The sequence below is a fragment of the Cervus canadensis genome, chromosome 12 (assembly GCF_019320065.1).
Source record: "Cervus canadensis isolate Bull #8, Minnesota chromosome 12, ASM1932006v1, whole genome shotgun sequence".
In the NCBI taxonomy this organism is placed as follows: Eukaryota; Metazoa; Chordata; class Mammalia; order Artiodactyla; family Cervidae; genus Cervus; species Cervus canadensis.
The window spans coordinates 71,459,145-71,478,885 of NC_057397.1; the positions used below are offsets into that span (position 1 = coordinate 71,459,145).

General features: G+C 38.4%; 1 protein-coding gene and 1 pseudogene across 1 annotated transcript in view; one reads left to right on the forward strand and one right to left on the reverse strand.

Moving 5' to 3' along the window:
- The window catches only part of CNBD1 (cyclic nucleotide binding domain containing 1), a 385,369-nt gene that overhangs the window by 144,761 nt on the left and 220,867 nt on the right, over nt 1-19,741 (reverse strand). The window lies entirely within an intron of this gene.
- LOC122451284 lies at nt 12,954-13,853 on the forward strand (annotated as a pseudogene).

The window sequence follows — 19,741 nt, forward strand, 5'->3', positions numbered from 1 at the left end:
CCCCGTGGACTGAGTCCATGGAATTCTCCAGGCCAGAATACTGGAGTGGGTAGCCTTTCCCTTCTCCAGGAGATCTTCCCAACCCAGGGATCGAACCCAGGTCCCCCAAATTGCAGGCAGATTCTTTACCAGCTGAGCCACAAGGGAAGCCCATAGTAATGATTTCTAAAACCCACTTAACTTCACACTCTAGGATGTCTGGCTCTGGGTGAGTGACCACAGCATTGTGGTTATCTGTGTCATTAAGATCTTTTTTGTATAGTTCTCTTGTCTATTCTTGAGACCTCTTTTCAATCTCTTCTGCTTCTGTCAAGTCCTTATTTTTTCTGTCCTTTATCGTGCCCAAACTTGCATGAAAATTTCCCTTGATATCTCCAATTTTCTTGAAGAGACCTCTAGTCTTTCCCATTCCATTGTTTTCCTCTATTTCTTTGTATTTTTTATTTAAGAAGGCCTTCTTATCTCTCCTGCTATTCTCTGGAACTCTGCATTCAGTTGGGTATATCTATCCCTTCCTCCATTGCCTTTAGCTTCTCTTCTTTCCTCAGCTATTTGTAAAGCTTCCTCAGACAACTGTCATTTTGCTTTCCTGTATTTGTTTTTCTTGGCGATGGTTTTGGTCACTGACTCCTGTACAATGTTGTGAACCTCTGTTCATAGGTCTTCAGGCACTCTGTCTACCAGATCTAATCCCTTGAATCTATTTGTCACCTTCACTGTATAATCGTAAGGGATTTGATTCAAGTCAAAAGGGATCTTGATTATAAAATCCCTTATAATCATAAGGGATTTTGACCCCCAAAATAACTTGAATTTTTCAATAAGGAGCTCATGATTTGAGCCACAGTCAGCTCCAGATCTTGTTTTTGCTGAGTGCATACAGCTTCTCCATTTTTGGCTGCAAAGAATATTATCAACCTGATTTCAGTGTTGACCATTTGGTGATGTCCATGTGTACAATAATCTTTCATGTTGTTGGAAAAGGGTGTTTTCTATGACCAGTATGTTCTCTTGACCAAACTCTTTTAGCCTTTGCCCTATTTCATTCTGTACACCAAGGCCAAAGTTGCCTGTTACTCCAGGTATCTCTCCATTTTCTCCTTTTGCATTCTAATCCCCTGTGATGAAAAATATATCTTTTCTTGGTGCTAGTTCTAAAAGATCTTGTAGATCTTCCTAGATGTGGTCAACATCAGCTTCTTCGGCATTGGTGGCTGGGGGATAGACTTGAATTACTGTGATCTTGAATGGTTTGCCTTGGAAACAAACGGAGATTATTAAGACTGCACCCAAGTACTGCATTTCAGACTCTCTTGTTGACTATGAGGGCTACTCTATTTCTTCTAAGGGATTCTTGCCTTACACTACAGTAGATATAATGGTCATCTGTATTAAATTCACCCATTCCCATCCATTTTAGTTCATGGATTCCTAAGATGTTCACTTTTGCTGTCTCCTGCTTGAGCACATCCAAAACAGCTGATTTGTAGACCTAACATTCCAGATTCCTATGCAATATTGTTCTTTACTTCATCAGACTACTTTCAACACTAGACACATCCACAGCTGAGCATCATTTTTGCTTTGACCCAGCAGCTTTATTCTTCCTGAAGCTATTATTAATTGCCCTCTGCTCTTCCTCAGTAGCATATTGGAGATCTCCTGACCTGGGGGGTCATCTTCCAATGTCATATCTTTTCCCTTTTCATACCATCAATGGAATTTTCCAAGCACAAATACTGAAGTGGTTTGCCATTTCCTCCTCCAGCAGACCACATTTTGTCAGAACTCTCCTCTATGACCCAGCCATCTAGAGTGGCCCTGAAAGGCATGGCTCATAGTTTCATTAGTCACACAAGCTTCTTCACCATGACAAGACATATATAAGTATTGAAATATATATTAAAATTTATATCTATTTATTTGATCAAAATCTATATATTTGTTTGCAGAATATATAAACATATCTATAGGTAGCTATTGAAATATAGCTATATAACTAAATTTTTTTTTAATGTTACATTTTGAAGGCTGGTAATAAAAATGACAATATAGAGAAAATCTGTTTGGCTAGACTTTGAGGAAAAATAATACTGCACTGTATGAGTTTGTCTTCCCAGATAGCACTACTGGTAAAGAACCTGCCCACCAATGCAGGAAACACAAAAGACACGGGTAAGATCTTCCATCCCTGGGTAAGGAAGATCCCCTGGAGTAGGAAATGGCAGCCCACACTCCTTGGCGGCTCAAAGAGTAAAGAATCTGTCTTCAATGCAAGAGACCTTATTGCATGAATATGTGTGTATTTATGTATTTTCTTTTCTTGTTCTTGAAAGTTATCTCTTACTAGACTATAAGCAAATAAAAGTAAGGCTTTATTACATTCTCTATTATTTGTTGTTCAGTCACTAAGTCATTTCCGACTCTTTGTAACCCATGGACTGCAGCACACCAGACTTTCCTGTCTTTTGCCATCTCCCTAAGTTTGCTCAAACTCATGTCCATTGAGTCAGGGATGTCATTCACCATTTCCTCCTCTGCCGTCCCCTTCTCCTCTTGACTCCAGCCTTTCCCAGCATTAGGGTCTTTTCCAATGAGTCAGTTCTTCACATCAGGTGGCCAAAGTATTGGAGTTTTCATTTCAGCATCAGTCCTTCCGATGAATATTCAGAGTTGATTTCCCCTAGGATTGACCGGTCTGATGCACTTGCAGTCCAAGGGACTCTCAAGTGTCTTCTCCAAACCACAGCTTGAAAGCATCAGATCTTAAGCTATCGGCCTTCCTCATGGTCCAGCTCTCACATCTGCACGTGACTACTGGGAACACCAGTAGTTTATACGGACTTTAGCTATATGGACCTTTGTTGGCAAAGTAATATATCTGATTGAACAACTACCGGAATTCATGCAATATAAATCCAATCCTTTTATTTGTTATAATTATTCTAAGCTGTCTTTCTAGTATACTAGAAAGCTATTTTTATAAAACATGCAATTCTACTACAGTATAAGACTTTATAACTTTTTTTAATATAATATAATCAATTAATTAAGGAATATGAAAAACAGTATCTCCTAAGTACTGGTTACTATGTGATTAAAAAAGGATGTTAGGACTTAATGGGTAGTAAAACTTTGTGCCTTGTGTTTTTATGAAATGTGTAATAAGAATGATAAGCTGCACTGTGTTCATCTCTTTGACCATGGTTTTAGGAAAAGAAAAGTCATATTCTTCATTATCAGCACTGGCTTTGTTCAGTGACATGGTAAGATTCAGAATTATGGAATTTTGTTATTTAAAATAACTCCATATTGAAGTACCTATAGGAAAAAAACTCCATTATTTTGAGGATGAAATTCTCTAAATCTCAGTCTTTCTCTCCACTGGAACAATGATTTCATAAAATGATTTTCAACATTGTGAGGTTCTTAGGAACAAACTTTCGTCATAGCAAGAGTATATTCTGGGGAAGTAGCAGAACTAGCCATGCTATTACAATTCGGGTCATGACAGTTACTTCTTAAGTACTCCCTTTTACATTTCTACTTTCATTTTATATCCCTATAATGTTTCCTTCTCCCTCCATGGAAAAAAATGAATGCATACAATAAGCATAACTAACATTTGAAGAGCATTTTGACATTTTCAAAGCAGTTTCACTTATACTGCTTCACGTAATATAATAACAGCACTGTAAATTCAAATCACTGTTTTTCTTATTATTTAGTGAACATGAGTAGCCTCAGATTTCAAGATAATACTGATAGTGTCAATGTCAGATACAGCTTAAGCCAGATATCATTTTCCTGTCCTGCCATTCTACATGAGAATAGAGAAATAACACTTTTTAAAATTGACTATTGTTTATGGTTATCTTTATTTTTCATAATTTATGAATCCAGCAAAAATAAGAAACCAGTAATATCTGCTTTATCTTGTACTGTAAATATTCATTTAAAACTGAAAAGTCAGTAAATATTAATGTAAGAATTATGAAAAAGTAAATTTTAACCTAAGTTAACAAACTGACTTAATCCTTGACAGACTGAATTCAGTGCAAGCAAGATTTAATTAAGCTTATTACTGAACTAGATAGTCAAATAATTGAAGACCAAGGGAACATAATAAAGAAATATAATCATATTTTCCAGATGAGTAAATCCCAATATTTCCATCTAGCACTGTCATGTGGAGCTCAATTGGAAACAGAAGCAAAAAAAAAAAAAAAAATGCCCCTTGTATCTAAGACTTACCAAAATACCTCCCATATTTTGAGCCATGAAAAATACTAACAAAAAGGTCTATAATAAAACTCATGAGTGAATATAAAACCCTGCATTGCCTAATCTGTTCACATACCATTGTCAACCTTCATAAATCCACCTAGTAGGGACCCGACCACCCAGTGGTTCAGAAACTGTGAGCAGATGGAAAATAACAGGACTTGTCATTGAATAAAAATGCAGAATCATAAAACAAATCAAGAAAACACATCTATTTAACATTTTGATATTTTTTATGATAGATTTTTGCATTTATTTTTATTTTTCAAAATTTTTGCATTAAAAATATTTTATCTTGACTACTGAGATTTTTGGCACGTGCTCTGGCACCTCCTCTGAATCCCAGCCCTGTCTCCAGGTACATTGATGAGTACCAACGAAAAGACACGACTGAAAAGCTGTAACTATAACTTGAAATAATCTACCTGAAAAATGAAAAATGCATGGTATAGTACACCAGACATATTAGGCTAATGAGTTCTTAAGTCAGACTTCCAAATCTAAATTTTAACTTCACCCTTAAGCAACATCACAAGGATGATTACTGAAGCCTAGTTCATAGAATATGCCTCTCAACTGGGAGATTGCTGTTAGAAATACTAGACATACATTATACAGAATTAACTCTATAACCATAAAGCTGGCAACATTTTCATGATATAGAAGGTAATTGAGAAAAGCAATCCAGAGTGCATCAATAGTATCCCAATGTTGTAAAATAATAATAAATCTTTCTGATCATATACATATCTATACAGCGACGTGTTGATATTTTTTAAAAAATCATATTTAAGGAGAAAAGGTGGAAAGAAGCCCAATTTCTAAATGACAGTTTACAATAAATGTCCATACAAAGCATGCATGTTTTGATTTCACTTTATAAAAGCATACATGTGTTTTAAAGTGATATTAAAGACATACTTGAATGAATGGTCACAGAAATGTTAATGGTGATAATATCAAAGTTATGGGATTTAAGGTAAATATGCTTTACGCTTAATGTTTCCAAATAATATTGAATTTTTTCACAGAGAGCATGCATTATTTCTGCTACCAAAAATTTAAAATATTTTGTAAGATCACATAACAGCAACTGAATTTAAGCTTCAGAAAATGACTTAAGGATTTTGTTTAAAATGATAGACTGAGCATGGATTGTGATTCTCTTAGCAATAAAAAATAAACGTTAAATACATGATTATATACTCTGTTGAAAAGGGAAAAGTAGTGTGTGTGTGTGTGTGTGTGTGTGTGTGTGTGTGTGTGTGTGTGTGTGGTACAGATGCAGAGATGCTGACGCTGGCTGTCCATGGGAAACTTCTCTCAGAGAATATTTAAGGGTAAACAGAAGTATGAGGAGGAGCCGCCCATAAATTTTTGCAGCAAGAATAGTTGGGAAAGAACTGCCCAAATGGAAATAAGCCTATTTCCCAACCGTTCTTGTCACAAAAACTTATGGCTGGCTCTTCCTTATGTTTCTTTCTACCCTTAAATATCTGTGTCTGAGAGAAGCTTCCTGTGATCAACCAGTGTCGGGAGCCCTCAATACCACCCTCAACAAAATGCATTTTTCCTTTTTCAACAGAGTATATAATCATGCATTAAATCTTTATTTTTTATTACTAAGAAGGATTTTAGGGAGGGAGACCCAAGAGGGAGGGGATACCTGTACATATAGAGCTGCTTCTCTCATCCAGCAGAAACCAGCACAATATTGTAAAGCGACCACACACTACTTAAAGAAAGGAAGAAAGAAACACACGTGCAAAGGTCAGAAGTCCTGAGGAGGAGCAGAGAAGCTGACCAGAGACCAGAGCACCAAAGAACAATGAGAAGAGCCGACCTCAAAAGAACCGGCAGGACCAGGCCCCCCAGGGCACTCGTGGACTCGCTTAGGTTAGTTTTCTTTTTATCGTTTTGTTTTGCTTTTAGTTTAGATTTTATTAGAAGAGTGGTGATACATCAGTGAACAGATCTAACTGGAGAACCAATGCAATCCTGTCTGTGTTTTGAAAAGAGCATTCTAGCAGCTGTGTAGATAGGTCTACACCAGACTGCAAGGCAGAAGTAGCAGACACCAAGACCCTGCAAAGGAGGCCATCACAGTATCCCGATGGCAAGTTGATGAGAGATTGACGTCAGTGTGACTGGAATGAAGCAGACAAAACCAAGATCTATTTTGGAGAGAAACCTAAAAAGACTTACCGACGTGCGGTATATAAGGGACAGAAATTATTAGGTATAATGCTTACATTTGTCACTTCAGTGACTCTTGTTCTGACTTATGGTGAGAGAAGGAAATGGAAAATAGACAGCTTCACAGTCTTTGACAGTGAGGCAGGTGGGCAGCAAAAACTTAGAGTTCTATTTTGAGTATGATAAGTAGGAGATGCCAAAACATCAGTTCAATACATGAATGTAGAGCACATGAATGTAGAGAAAGGTCACAGCTAATTTCTTTTTGCAAACTCCCAATGGCTGAAACTTTATTTCATGTCACAGGTTTATAAGCTTTGACTTAGAATTTTTACTTGCAGAGAGTTATAGTTAGGAAATAAAAGTGTGGACATGAATTCATTTACAATAATTATATCATACATAATAGCAAAGAAACTAGGTGAATGTGCATAAATAAGGAACAATATTACAAAGAAAAGCCAGACAGGTTTTGGTGACTTGTTAGTTGTGAACGCTAGGAAACAGGATTTCAGAATCATTCTTAGGTTAGCAACCTGTTTTGGGTAAGCAATAACTTATGTAGAAAAATATCAAGAAATTTGAATAGAAATGTGGATTGTTTTTATTAAATATTAATATTGAAGCCCTAGTGAAAATTGTCCAAAGAGTTTTAAAATTGTGGGACTTCTATGTGTCAAGATTAAAATTTGAGAAAGAAGTCAAAATTATGAAAAATCAGAAACTTTTAATTTCCAAACCTGTAACTTAACTATATGAATTTGATTACTCAAATTCTTCTAAATAATTTATAAATTTCCTTGCGACTTTAGCATACTGAACAATATTAAGCATTAAAAATTAATTTAAAAAATATCCATTGAGTTTCTACAATGTGGGTCAGTGTTTAAGGATTTTTCTTTTACTATTCCCATGGTAAGTATATGTTTTTGCTTGCTTTATTTTCTTTTATGGAATATCTACTTTAGCTTAGACTCAGGAAAAAACAAAATCCTGCTCCTGAATCAATATGTCCATCTCCCTCTTAGTGGGGATGTAAATTGGTGCAGCCACTGTGGAAAGCAGTATGAAGTGTCCTCAAAACTTTAAAAATAAAATTGCAATCTAATCCAACAACTCCGCTTCTGGGTATTTATCTGAAGGAAATGAAAGCACTGATTTAAAAAGATATACCCATCTCTGTGTTCACCACAACACTTTTCGCAAAACGCAGAGACAACCCAAGAGCCCATCAAGAAATGAGCAGGTAGAGAAGATGTGGTCTGTTTACCTTGTTGCTGTTGCTGCCCTTCAGTTGCAGGGTCGTGTCTGACTCTCTGCCACCCCATGGCCTACATCACGCCTGGCTTCCCTGGCCTTCACTGTCTCTGGAGTTTGCTCAAACTCATGTTCATTGAGTTGGTGATTCTACCCAACCATCTCATCCTCTATTGTCCCCTTCTCCTCCTGTCTTCAATCTTTTCCCAGCATTACAGTTTCTTCAGAAGAGTCCACTCTTCACACCAGGTGGCCAAAGCATGGATCTTCAGCTTCGGCATCAGTTCTTCCAATGAATATTTAGCTTTGATATCCTTTAGGATTGACTGGTTTGATCTCCTTGCTGCCCAAGGGAATCTCAAGAGCCTTCTCCAGCACCATAGTTTGAAAGCATCAATTCTTGGGCTTCCAGCCTTCTTGATGGTCTAAATCTCACATCCATACATGACTGCTGGAAGAACCATAACTTTGACCATGTGGACCTTGGTAGACCAGATGCCATGATTAGTTTTCTGAATACTGAGTTTTAAGCCAGCTTTTTCACTTTCCTCTTTCACTTTCATCAAGAGGTTCTTCAACTCCTCTTCACTTTCTGCCATTAAAGTGGCATCATCTGCATATCTGAGGCTGTTGATACTTCTCCTGGCATTCCTGATTTTGGCTTGTGATTCATCCAATTTGACATTTTCCATGATGTTCTGTACGTGTAAATAATCAGGGTAATAATATATGGCCTTGATGCACTCCTTTCCCAATTTTGAACTAGTCTATTATTCCATGTCCAGTTCTAACTTTTGCTTCTTGACCTGTATACAGGTTTCTCAAGAGACATGTAAGGTGGTCTGGTATTCCCATCTCTTTAAGAATTTGGCACAGTTTGTTGTGATCCACACAGTCAAAGACTTTAGTGTAGTCAGTGAAACAGAAGTAAATTTTTTTGAAATCCCATTTATATATATGTGTGTCTGTGTGTGTATGTGTGTGTGTGTGTATTTATATGAAATGAAAGTGAAAATCACTCAGTTGTGTCCAACTCTGTGCGTCACCATGGACTATACAGTCTATGGAATTCTCCAGGCCATAATACTGGAGTGGGCAGTCTTTCCTTTCTCCACAGGACCTTCCCAACCCAGGGATCAAACCCAGGTCTCCCGCATTGCAGGTGGATTCTTTATCAGCTGAGCCACAAAGGTGGCCCAAATATACATATATATACACACACACACACATATATATATATGTATGTATGTAAATAAGCAATGGAACATTACTTAACCATAAAAAGAATGAAATCTTGCCATTTGTGACAGTATGAATGCACCTAGAAGATATCGACCTAAGTGAAATATCAAAGAAAAGCAAATCTTACATGATTTCACTTTTATGTGGCACCTAAAAAACAGAACAAATGAATAAACCTAACCAAGCAGAAACAAAGTCATGGATACACAGAGGAAACAGGTGGTTGTCAAGAGAGAGCAGGATGGGAAGGAGAGAAATCAATCTGAGGGAGATTAAGAGGTACAAACTTTGTTACAACATAAATGAGCCATGGATACAAAATGTACAGTGCAGAGACTATAGTCAATAATTATGTAACATCTTTGTGTAGTGACAGATGACTAGGCTCATCATGATGATCATTTTGTGTGCTAAAGTCACTTCAGTTGTGTCTGACTCTCTGTGACCCTGTGGACTGTAGCCCTCCAGGCTCCCCTGTCCATGGGATTCTCCAGGCAGGAATTCTGGAGGGGTCGCCATTTCCTTCTCCAGGGGATCTTCCCGACCCAGGGATTGAACCTGTGGCTCTTGTGTCTCCTGCACAGGCGGGTGTGTTCTTTACCACTAGTGCCACCTAGGAATTCCCATGTTCAGATGCATGTGGATATAAAATCACTATGTTTTGTACACAAACTAACATAATGTTGTAGGTCAAAAAAAAAAAAAAAGGGTGGGGGATGTCTAATATTTTGTTATAAAAAGACCCTGCAATGTGTTTAAACACTCAGCATATCTGAATTAACTCCACAAAGAGACCCTTACAGAGCAACACTTCCACACCAAGACCTGAGTATGAAACTGTTTTGTAATCTAATAAAATGCTGCTCTGTGTCTCCTCAGGCTGTGCTAGTGCTAAAGAACCCTCCTGCCAATGTAGGAGACACGAAAGATGCATGTTCGATCCCTCGGTCAGAAGGATCCCCTGGAGAAAAACATGGCAACCAAATGCAGTATTTTTGACTGGAAAACACTTGTCCATTCCATGCACAATGGAACCTGCCAGGCTACAGTCCATGAGTTGCAAAGAGTCAGACATGACTGAATGACTGAGCCCACACACATACACAAAATGGTGCATTCATCACATTTTGGCCTTTGAATTTTGTATTCCATAGCTTTACAATGTTCTGGATAAACTAATGAAAATGTTATTGTGTGTCAATAATATGATTTTTTTTAATTTTTTTTCTGTACTTGAAAATGGATATGTAGTTAGATTTGCCAAGTTACTTGGTAAGGCATACCTGAAAACAATAAATTGTCTGAATAAGTTACGCTCAGTGCTATAGAAACTGATTTAGAATTTCCAATTCTTCAATAAAGTGTTTCTAACAATTTTTTAAATTCTCTATTTTCATTATTTCTGGAATTCTAGACTGCTTTCATGTGCATTCAATTATTAGTTTCCTCAATATTCTCTAAGTTTTCTTTTAACTAAGCAGGTCATGTGTATTTTTGTCATGTAACTACCTTATATTGTCATGAAAAAGCATAGGGGTGATTGCAGATTGTCTGTCGCTATCAGCCTCCCCTTCTACCTTTCATAATAGAATCCCCTGCAAGTTTTAGCTGTGAGACAGCTGCCTCTCTTCCAACTGACTGTGTCAACAAGTGTAAACTCTTGCCAAAGTATAGTGAAAGAAAGTGATGTGGATAATTCCTGATTACATGCATAAAGGGGAGATTGTTTTCCCTCCCCTTCCACTCTTACACTTCTCCTTGCAGATGTATATGGAGGTAACCCTATCTTTTTCCACTTAAGACTCTCATATATATACATACATGAGATAGCAAGTAACATGATGAAAGCAAATTTAGCTCCTGAATATCTTGCTGAAGCTGAGGCTCCTGCCAACCTAAACTTCTCTAGTCTGTTACACAGGCAAATAAAGTAAAGCTTAGATTATGTAATTCACTGTATTTTAGGATCTCTGTTAGAGCAGATAAGCCAGTTCCTATAAACAAGATGCTTGAATTAAGGAAATACACCACACAGTTCAATCATCAAATATTGATCTCCATTATACTACATTCTGGATTTTGTAATTGTCATAAGACATTGTCTCTGGTTAAAAATTTCTGCTTGGAGAAAACTTTAAATGAAGCCTCATCTAGTTTAGGAGTCTTCCCATAACTTAGTTGTTTGACTCAACATCTTACTAATTCTACTATACAGATTCCTTTAAAGATTTATATTCTGACTTAAAGTGATCTAAGTAAAGATTGACTATTGGATAAAGTACATTTTTAAATAATTTAAAAACATCATGACTACTGCTTTAAGTTGTTAACAACATTGTTCTAGAAGAAAATATTGATAATTCAAGAACTTAGTCAATTTTGACCCTCATGATAAAAGTCACTCTGCTATAAATGCAGTCATGGAGCATATCCATGTACCTTTTATAAAGTATTTCATTTTCAGATGATGTTGATGGGCATTGTTTCTTGATAAAGCTAGAGCTGAAGAAAATGTACTATGTAAAGTTCTTTGTGATTTTTCCATCCTTCTATTGTTTATACCTATGATAAACAATGTATTTTTGTATTTAATTATCATATTTTAGAAAAATATACAATCAATTTTGGAAATGAGTCTTTATAATACTATTTGTGTAAAAATAATGGCATATAAAAACACTTCAAAATGACAAAGCTACTTATTTTTTTTATCCATTTATCCACCCTATGTCTTTTGATTGGCGTATTTATTTCATTTACATCTAAAGCGATTGTTGATAGGTATGTAATTATTTGGGCTTCCATGGGTAGCTCAGCTGGTAAAGAGTCTGCCTGCAATGCAGGAGATCCTAGTTCGATTCCTGGGTTGGGAAGTTTCCCTGGAGGAGAGAGAGGCTACCCACTCCAGTATTCTTGGGCTTTCCCAGTAGCTAAGATGGTAAAGAATGTGCCTGCAATACAAAGACCTGGATTCAATCCCTGGTGGGAAGTTCCCCTAGAGGAAGGCCTGGCAACCCACTCCAGTATTCTTGCCTGGAGAATCCCATGGACAGAGGAGCCGGGCGGGCTAGTCCCTGGGGTCACAGAGTCAGACAAGCCTAAGCACAGCACGTGTAATTATTTACAGTTTGCTCTTTGTAGTCTGATAGGTTTTACAGCTCTGCTCTCTCCCTTTCTGTTTCCTTTTTTATCTTCCTTTGTGATTTGATGACTTTAGTGTTTTGTTTGCATTTCTTTTCCTTTATTTTTTGAACATCTGTTATAGGTTTTTGGTTTCTGGTTACCATGAAGGTCATATATAACAACCTATGCATAGCGCAATCTATTTTAAGATGATAGTCACTTAATTTGTGTGCATTGCCAAAGCAGCACCTTTCTACTGCCCTCCCCCATCATTTGATGTCTTATTTTGCATTTTTTGTTTCATGTATCTCATAGCTATTTTAGGTATAAATGATTTCGCTTGTTTGTCCTTTAAATGTCATGCTCAATTTATAGATGGTTGACCCACTACCTTTACTGTATATATGCTTTTATCAGTGAGGTATTCTTCTTTCCTTGTTTTCTTATTTCCAGTTATGGCCTTTTCTTGTCCATTTAAAGTCCCTTTAGGTTCAGTCTTCTCAGCGTCCACCAGCAACACCTCTCTGCCAGCACTGCAGTGCCAACTTGGGCTGGCAGCCCTCTGTGGGCAGAAGCAGGCGGCTGGACGGGGAGCTGATGGGAGCAGAGGCGGAGCAGTGGGCAGGCTGTGGTCCGGCAGCTCTCTGGGGCCGGCCTGGTGCCCCAGCCTTCTAAGATGAGCAGCGAATTCTGTGTTTATCAGAATACTCCCTCCATTGCACTGGGGGCACATGTATCTTCAATGGGACTCAAAATTCCTGAAGAAATGCTTTTGTGAAAAGCTGGCAACAATTTCTTTAAAATCTCTTAGTTTTCCTTTTTGCTGTGTTTCAGAAAGACATCAAGCAACTATGAACAACTTCAGTAGTGAAGAGTTTGACTGTCATTTCCTGAAAAATGGCTTTACTGCAAAGACATTCTGGACCAAAGAAGATTAATGAAATTTGTTTTGATGATACAGATGCTTTCCGTGTGGCAGACCAAAAATACATTTTAAAGAAATAATTGAGATGGTTAAAAGCTCTTCCGCTGGTCATCCCCTTTAATGCAGTCAAGCGCAATGAGGGCAGAACCACCATGAAGACCTGCGCTTCCACTGGAATAAGATTTGACTGTGTCAGCATGACTGGAATACAGTTGGCGCAGAGTTTCATGGTGCCTCCAGAAAGGATTATCTACGTGAGTTCTTCTAAGCAAGTGTCTCAGATTAAGTATGCTGCCAATAATGGAATCCAGATGGTGACTTTTGATAGTGAGTTGATAAAAGTTGCCAGGGCATATCCAAAGGCAAAGTCGGTTTTGTGGGTTGCCACCAATGATTCCAAAGCAGTCTGCCACCTCAGTGTGAAATGTGGCCCCAGAGTCAAAACTAGCAGGATTCTTTAGGAATGGGCAAAAGAGCTAAGTATTGATGTCATTGGTGTCAGCTTCCACATGGAAAATGTCTGCACTGATCCTGAGACCTTCATCCAGGCCATCTCTGATGCCTGCTGTGTCTTTAACATGGTAGGTGGCTGATTTCAATGTATTTGCTGTATGTTGGCGGTGGCTTTCCTGGATCTGAGGGTGTTGTGGTTTAGCTCTGGTTGCCTCAGGCAGGCTGATGGGTGGGGTTGGCTCCAAGGCTTAGCCTCAACTACTGCTGCTGTGCAGCTGGGGGGGACTGGCCCCCCAACACGGTTGTCGGTCAGGCCTGGCTTCTGCTGCTGCAGGAGTGCTGATAAGACAGGACCGGCCCCTGGACCGGCTGCAAGCTCTGATAACACCTGTACCGGCACCCTGGTGTGGGGGCTGGCATCCCAGAAGCCAGGAGCTACTCTGGAGGGAGATTCGTGCTGGCAGAGGCTCCCACTAAGTGGAGAAAGGTTGGCTTCCTGGAGCAGGAGCCACTTTTAAGGGGCACTGGTCCTGGTCAGCATGGACTGCCCGGTGAAGGGGGGGTGGGAGTCACTTTCAAGGCCATAGTGAGTGGTATGGTGGGGTGGTCCCAGAGGAATTCTGCTCTGGGGCCAAGAACATGGTGTTAGGTACCTTGATGGAGAGTGAGAAAAAGGGGCCCAGCTAAGTGGATGGATTGATCAAAACGAAACAGAAAAAGGAGCCTGCTGGCATTTTTGTCCCTGGAGAAAGTCCCACCAGATCTCTGCCTTTCTGGCTCACTTCCTAAAGTTAGCAAATGGATCTCCCCTTCATTTGACTGCTTCTCAAGCTCGCGCCGCTGTGCTGGGCCTTGGAGCAGGTTTATGTGTGGATCGAGAGCAGAGTCTGGGCTTCCTACAGCTCTCAGGCTCCCCCAGATACACACCCCGTGGTCTTCAAGGCAGAATTACGGGCCCTCATCTTCCAGTGTGAGTTTTCCCAGGTAGGGATCCCAGCAAGGGGTCAGTTAGAGGTCCCGCTCCTTGGGGGACCTCTGCAGCGTTCATAACCCCCTGCTTTGGGGTCACCACTCCTGGGGTGTGGATTCTGACTCGACCACATCTCTGACCCTCCTATCCCTCCCAACGTGGCCTTGCCTTTATACCCTCAGTTGTAGGGTATCTGTTCTGCTAGTCTTCAGGCTGTTCTCAGAAGACGGTTGCCTTATGTGTGGTTGCAGTTCCAGTGTGTCCTTGGGATGATATGAGCTCAGGATCTTCCTACTCTGCCATCTTGATCCAGACATCCCATTCTCTCACTTTTAAATTCGCCTTTTAAAATTACTGTTTAGGTTCACCTTTTTTTGGTAATGTATTTTTTAATGCGTGCATTTTTTTAAATTGCGAATTTACTTGTGAATCAGTCTTGATTTTTCTTTGTTTAATGTTGTGATTCCCCTTCACTCATTTCTCCCACCCCCACCTCTTGCCTCCAGCAGCCACTAATGTGTTGTCTGTATCTATGAACTTGGTTTTTGACTTTTGATTTGTTGCGTTATCTTTGTATTCTACTTATAAGATAGATCGGGTGGTATTTGTCTTTCTCTATCTGACATATTTTGCTTAGCACACTACTGTCTTGAACCCAAGGCATGGAGAAGAATTCTCTTATTGCTGCTTGTGTTGGGATGTATATCGGGGTTTTTTGACATATTAAAAATACGAGCACTCACTTTGATTTGTAAGTCCTATTATATCACTGGTGGTAATAAGGGTAGCCCAGCTCACGTGCTTGATCACAGAAGGCTCCAACAGCCAGAAATGCGTAAGTGATTTAGGAAACAGCTTAGCCGTGGCTCCAGCCCAGCCATGATTCTTGGAAGAAATGGACCAACTGCCATGGGTTAACTGCAGAAGCTGCTCTTCAGAGGTCATCAGAAACTATCTAGCAGAACAATTCTCATACTGTGGCAGACGGAATGGATATTCATCCAGCAACACAACCTTAACAGGCATGACAGAAATTTGTCCCATCTCCAAGAAGAAGGCAAATGTGGAAGTCTGCATTCCTTCAGCCACCATCCCACTGCAGCCTCACAGAGCCACAAGGACAGAATACTCACAGCCAAGAGCCCTGTCTCCCACTGCACCACGCTGCGTTTCATCAGTCAGCACTCAGTGCTGTAATTCTGCTTTCTATAGGGGCTAGAAGAATGATTTCTGAATCAGGCCATTTTTTTTTATATGTTAGGAAAATTCCAAAAACATATATGTGGTTTTTTTTTTTTTAAGTATAACTTTTAGACTAGTCTAAAAAAAAAAAAGCCTTCTACTTCATTTAAATTAACAAAGGCCACTTGGAATCACAAGATAGAGTTTGAAGGATCATGCACTGGAAAGGATTATGGCAAGTACTGTTAGAACTGATTCTATGCTTACGTGGAATTCAACACTAACCTTTCATAATCTATGCAACTAAACACCCAATGAAACCAGGCAATATGATACACTCAGTTTGTACTATAAAACTTAGAGTTTAGCACCTTGTTAACCACAAAGGAAAAAAAGATTACTAGAAACTTTTTAAAAAAGTGAAACAAGTAATGAGTGTCATAAGTGTCATAAGCCTCCCTCAAATTGTATAAAAGATTTATAGCTTGATCCTGCTAAATGGTAACTGGCAGGCTATTAAATTGTGTGGAAAATGAGATATGTTATTTTCTGCATAATGTAACTTGCATAACAATGAAGGTGTTTGCTAAGGAATGCTTCTGTTTTAGTTCTTGCTCACTGCCTTTAACTCCAGAAAGTTTATTTAAAGTAAACTCTTAAATTGATATTATGCTGACAACTGTTATGTAGCACTATGAACTGATTAGACTAAGCACTATCTCAGAGTAAAAAGTCTTTACATACAGTATCAGAGTATTTATTACTTTACTGTGTAGCAACAAGCATCTGTCTTTGGACAGATTCTCCAGCTCCCCAATTTATCTTAATAATTACTATAACTTGCTATTGAGCATAAGCTTCATACAGTTTCCCACAATACCTTTGACAACACCACACAGTGACAGTAATTTTGATATACTATATAATCCATTTCAACAAAAACACTTATTGAGGGTTCAGTATTATCTAGAGACATTCTAAGAGCTTTCTTTACTTAATCGTCTCATGACCCTAAAGCCTAGATCTTATTATGAACCCTTCTTAGCAAAAGAGGAAACTGAACCAGAGGGATGTTACATAACTTATCCAAAGTCCAGACTGCTAAAGTGTGGAGTCCATATTTTACACCGAGCAGTTTGACCCAAGAGAGATCAAGCCTAGGGCCAAATGAATAACACTCTTGGTATACTCTACCTTCTGAGGATTGGACACTATCCTAAGCTCTTGATACACAATAACTCATTACATTTTGTATAAAAACCTATTACACTTCATTAACCAAACTGTAAAATTTAAAAAAAAAAGTATAAGTTTAGTTACATGCTCATCATAATATAATGCAGTAATTAGTGAATCCAAAATCCATCTATGTGATTCAAAAGCTTATGTGATTGACAAGGAGAATGAATGGCCAATTCTTCAGTTTACTCCAACTTTATGAGATGTATTAAAGAGAGAAATCACAGCTCTTTATCCATGCCAAACATTTTTTTAACTTAAAAAATCAAACTGCTTTGCACAGTAAAAGGAAAAATAGACAAATGTGCTACGAATGAAAATATGTCAATTATACAGACTTCAGAATTCCAAACTCTCAAGATCTTGAGATCCCTCTGCCCAGCCTGAGCTTGTTTAGCAGGAAGAGTGGCCCTGGGAATCCAGTCAAGCCTCCAGGCAAAGCCCCCAGTGTGTAGGCACTTGAGAAAGGAGATGGGGAAGGGCAAGGGAAGTAAATCAATAAGTGTCTTTTATGTCAGCCATAGCACCATCTGCTGCACTCTGAAGAATGTACAAAGAAATCAGATATATCTCTATATGTAGTCAGTTGTCAATTATTCCAGGTATCAGGGTGGTCATAACGTGGAATACCAATGTATCTGTTAACTTTGGCCAAGATGGTCACCTTATGACTGTTACCTTCGGCCTGCATTCTGCAATCCAGTTGACATCAACTCACCCAGTGGTGTGAAGGGTTTTCTTTCCTGTTGTTTCCACTAGGCACTCTCCATATTTATTTTTTATTTTCAGATTTATCAAAATGTATATATGTGTGTTATGATTAGTCACTCATTTGTGTCTAACTCTTTGCAACACTATGGACTACAACCTGCCATGCTCCTCTGTCCATGGAATTCTCCAGGCAAGAATACTGGAGTGGGTTGCCATGCCCTCCTCTGGATCTTCCCAACCTAGGGATCAAACCCAAGTCTCCCACATTGCAGGCAGATTCTTTACCATCTAATATGTATGTACACACACACAAAAGATCTTATTGAATATTCAAAGTTAGCCAGACAGACCAATGATTAAAAAAAAAAAAAAAACACATCTGATTAGAAAAGAAATAGTATTGATAATCAAGTTTAAATCTCAGAAATCAGATGGTGCATAAACAGTTGCTGATAAATCTACATTAACTTGCTTTTTGGAGTGGGCTGTTTTTTAAGATAATGTTCATCTGCTGGTCAATCTGCCATTTAAGCTCATAGGTACAGAGGCTTCCTCTAACTTTACTATCCAAATATCTCTCCCACACAAGGGGTCACAAACTCATTTAGCTCTGTGCCTTAGACTTCAAAGTAAGTGATTTTCACCAAATTCTAGATCCTGGACCACTTCCCTACCCAAATGCATGTGGAAAATAAGTGTATTCTTCCTTTTTTTTTTTTTTCCTTTTACTAGAATTCTAGTAGGGAACTATGTTTCTGACTCACAAATGCTATATAAAGCATGCTTCTGAATTTGGTCTTTGATAGAGAAATGAAAAGGGAATGACAGCACCATGATTTTCTGTTCTTTATTCCCGTAACAAACCGAAACCCCAATTAAGATTAAAATTAAACTTGTCAAAAGGCCTTCCATAGCAGCATTCTTTGAATATACACCCCCTGCAAAAAATATTTGAAATAACAAAGACATATCTATGTATGTGGTATGTATCTGATTACAAGTATATTTTATCAGATACACTTAAGCTATCCTGGAAATAATTATGAACCAAAAGAATTATTAGTTGACAAAACAAGTGGAAGCTCTTCAGTTTCATTTGTAAAATGATGGTGATTGTATTCACCTTAAAGAGCTATCAGGAGAAGCAAATGAGACCTTGTGTGCAAAGTACTTAGCATAGTGTTACCACACATTAGGCACATAATGGGGTTAAATGCTGGTATTGAGTGGGACTGCTACCCACACACTCTCCTTAAGAGTGATTGAGACTAGGACTTCAAATATCGCTAAATGTGGACAACCGCTATACATGAATTTCTGGACTGTAAATGTCTCTCAACTTTAGAAAAATATATATAATCTAACAACTGTACACCTCTACCTGGGTGTGTCTAAAGCATGTTCGGCTCAGTGTGCTGGAAATAAAGTTGTACACTGTCATCAAACCAAATACAATTCTCTCCATTCAAAAATCTGTTTTGTCCCAGGTTTTCTCTATTTCACATCTCATACCTCGTGGCTCCTAGTTCTGTTGATTCAGCTTTCTAACTAAATCCCACACCCCTAGCTCCTTATTCATATCGCCACTGCCATTGGTGTAGTTCAAGATCTGATCATTTCTTGCCTGGATTCCTAATTGGTTTCTCAACTTCCACGTGTGCCCCCTTCAGCATATCTTCTACACTGCCATTAAAACCTTCAAATGCAAGTCTGACCGTGTTGCTCACTGATAAAATACTTCAGTGACTTCCAATTACCTATACAACAGAGATCAAATTATTTAATATTTGGATCTCTTGGAAGACAAAAAATATCACCTTCTTACTTGCCAAACTGAAGATAATAAGAAACTAAAGAATAAGAAATAGGTAGCTAAAATACTCTCTTTATTACTAATGAAGATATGATTGTTTTTATTACTTTTTAATTTTTTTATTTTATTTATTACTTTTTTATTATTTTTATTACTTTATTACTAATGAAGCTTCTTCTATAATCAGAAAAACTATCCCTCCCAGCCCTAGGTATTGCTGAACAAGAATATATTTCCCTACCTGGAGAGGGTGCTCCCTTCTGGGAGCATATTTCAAGTGGAAGAATGGTTTCTCATAGGAATTTTACAGTTTCGGGTCTTCCATTTAAGTCTTTAATCCATTTTG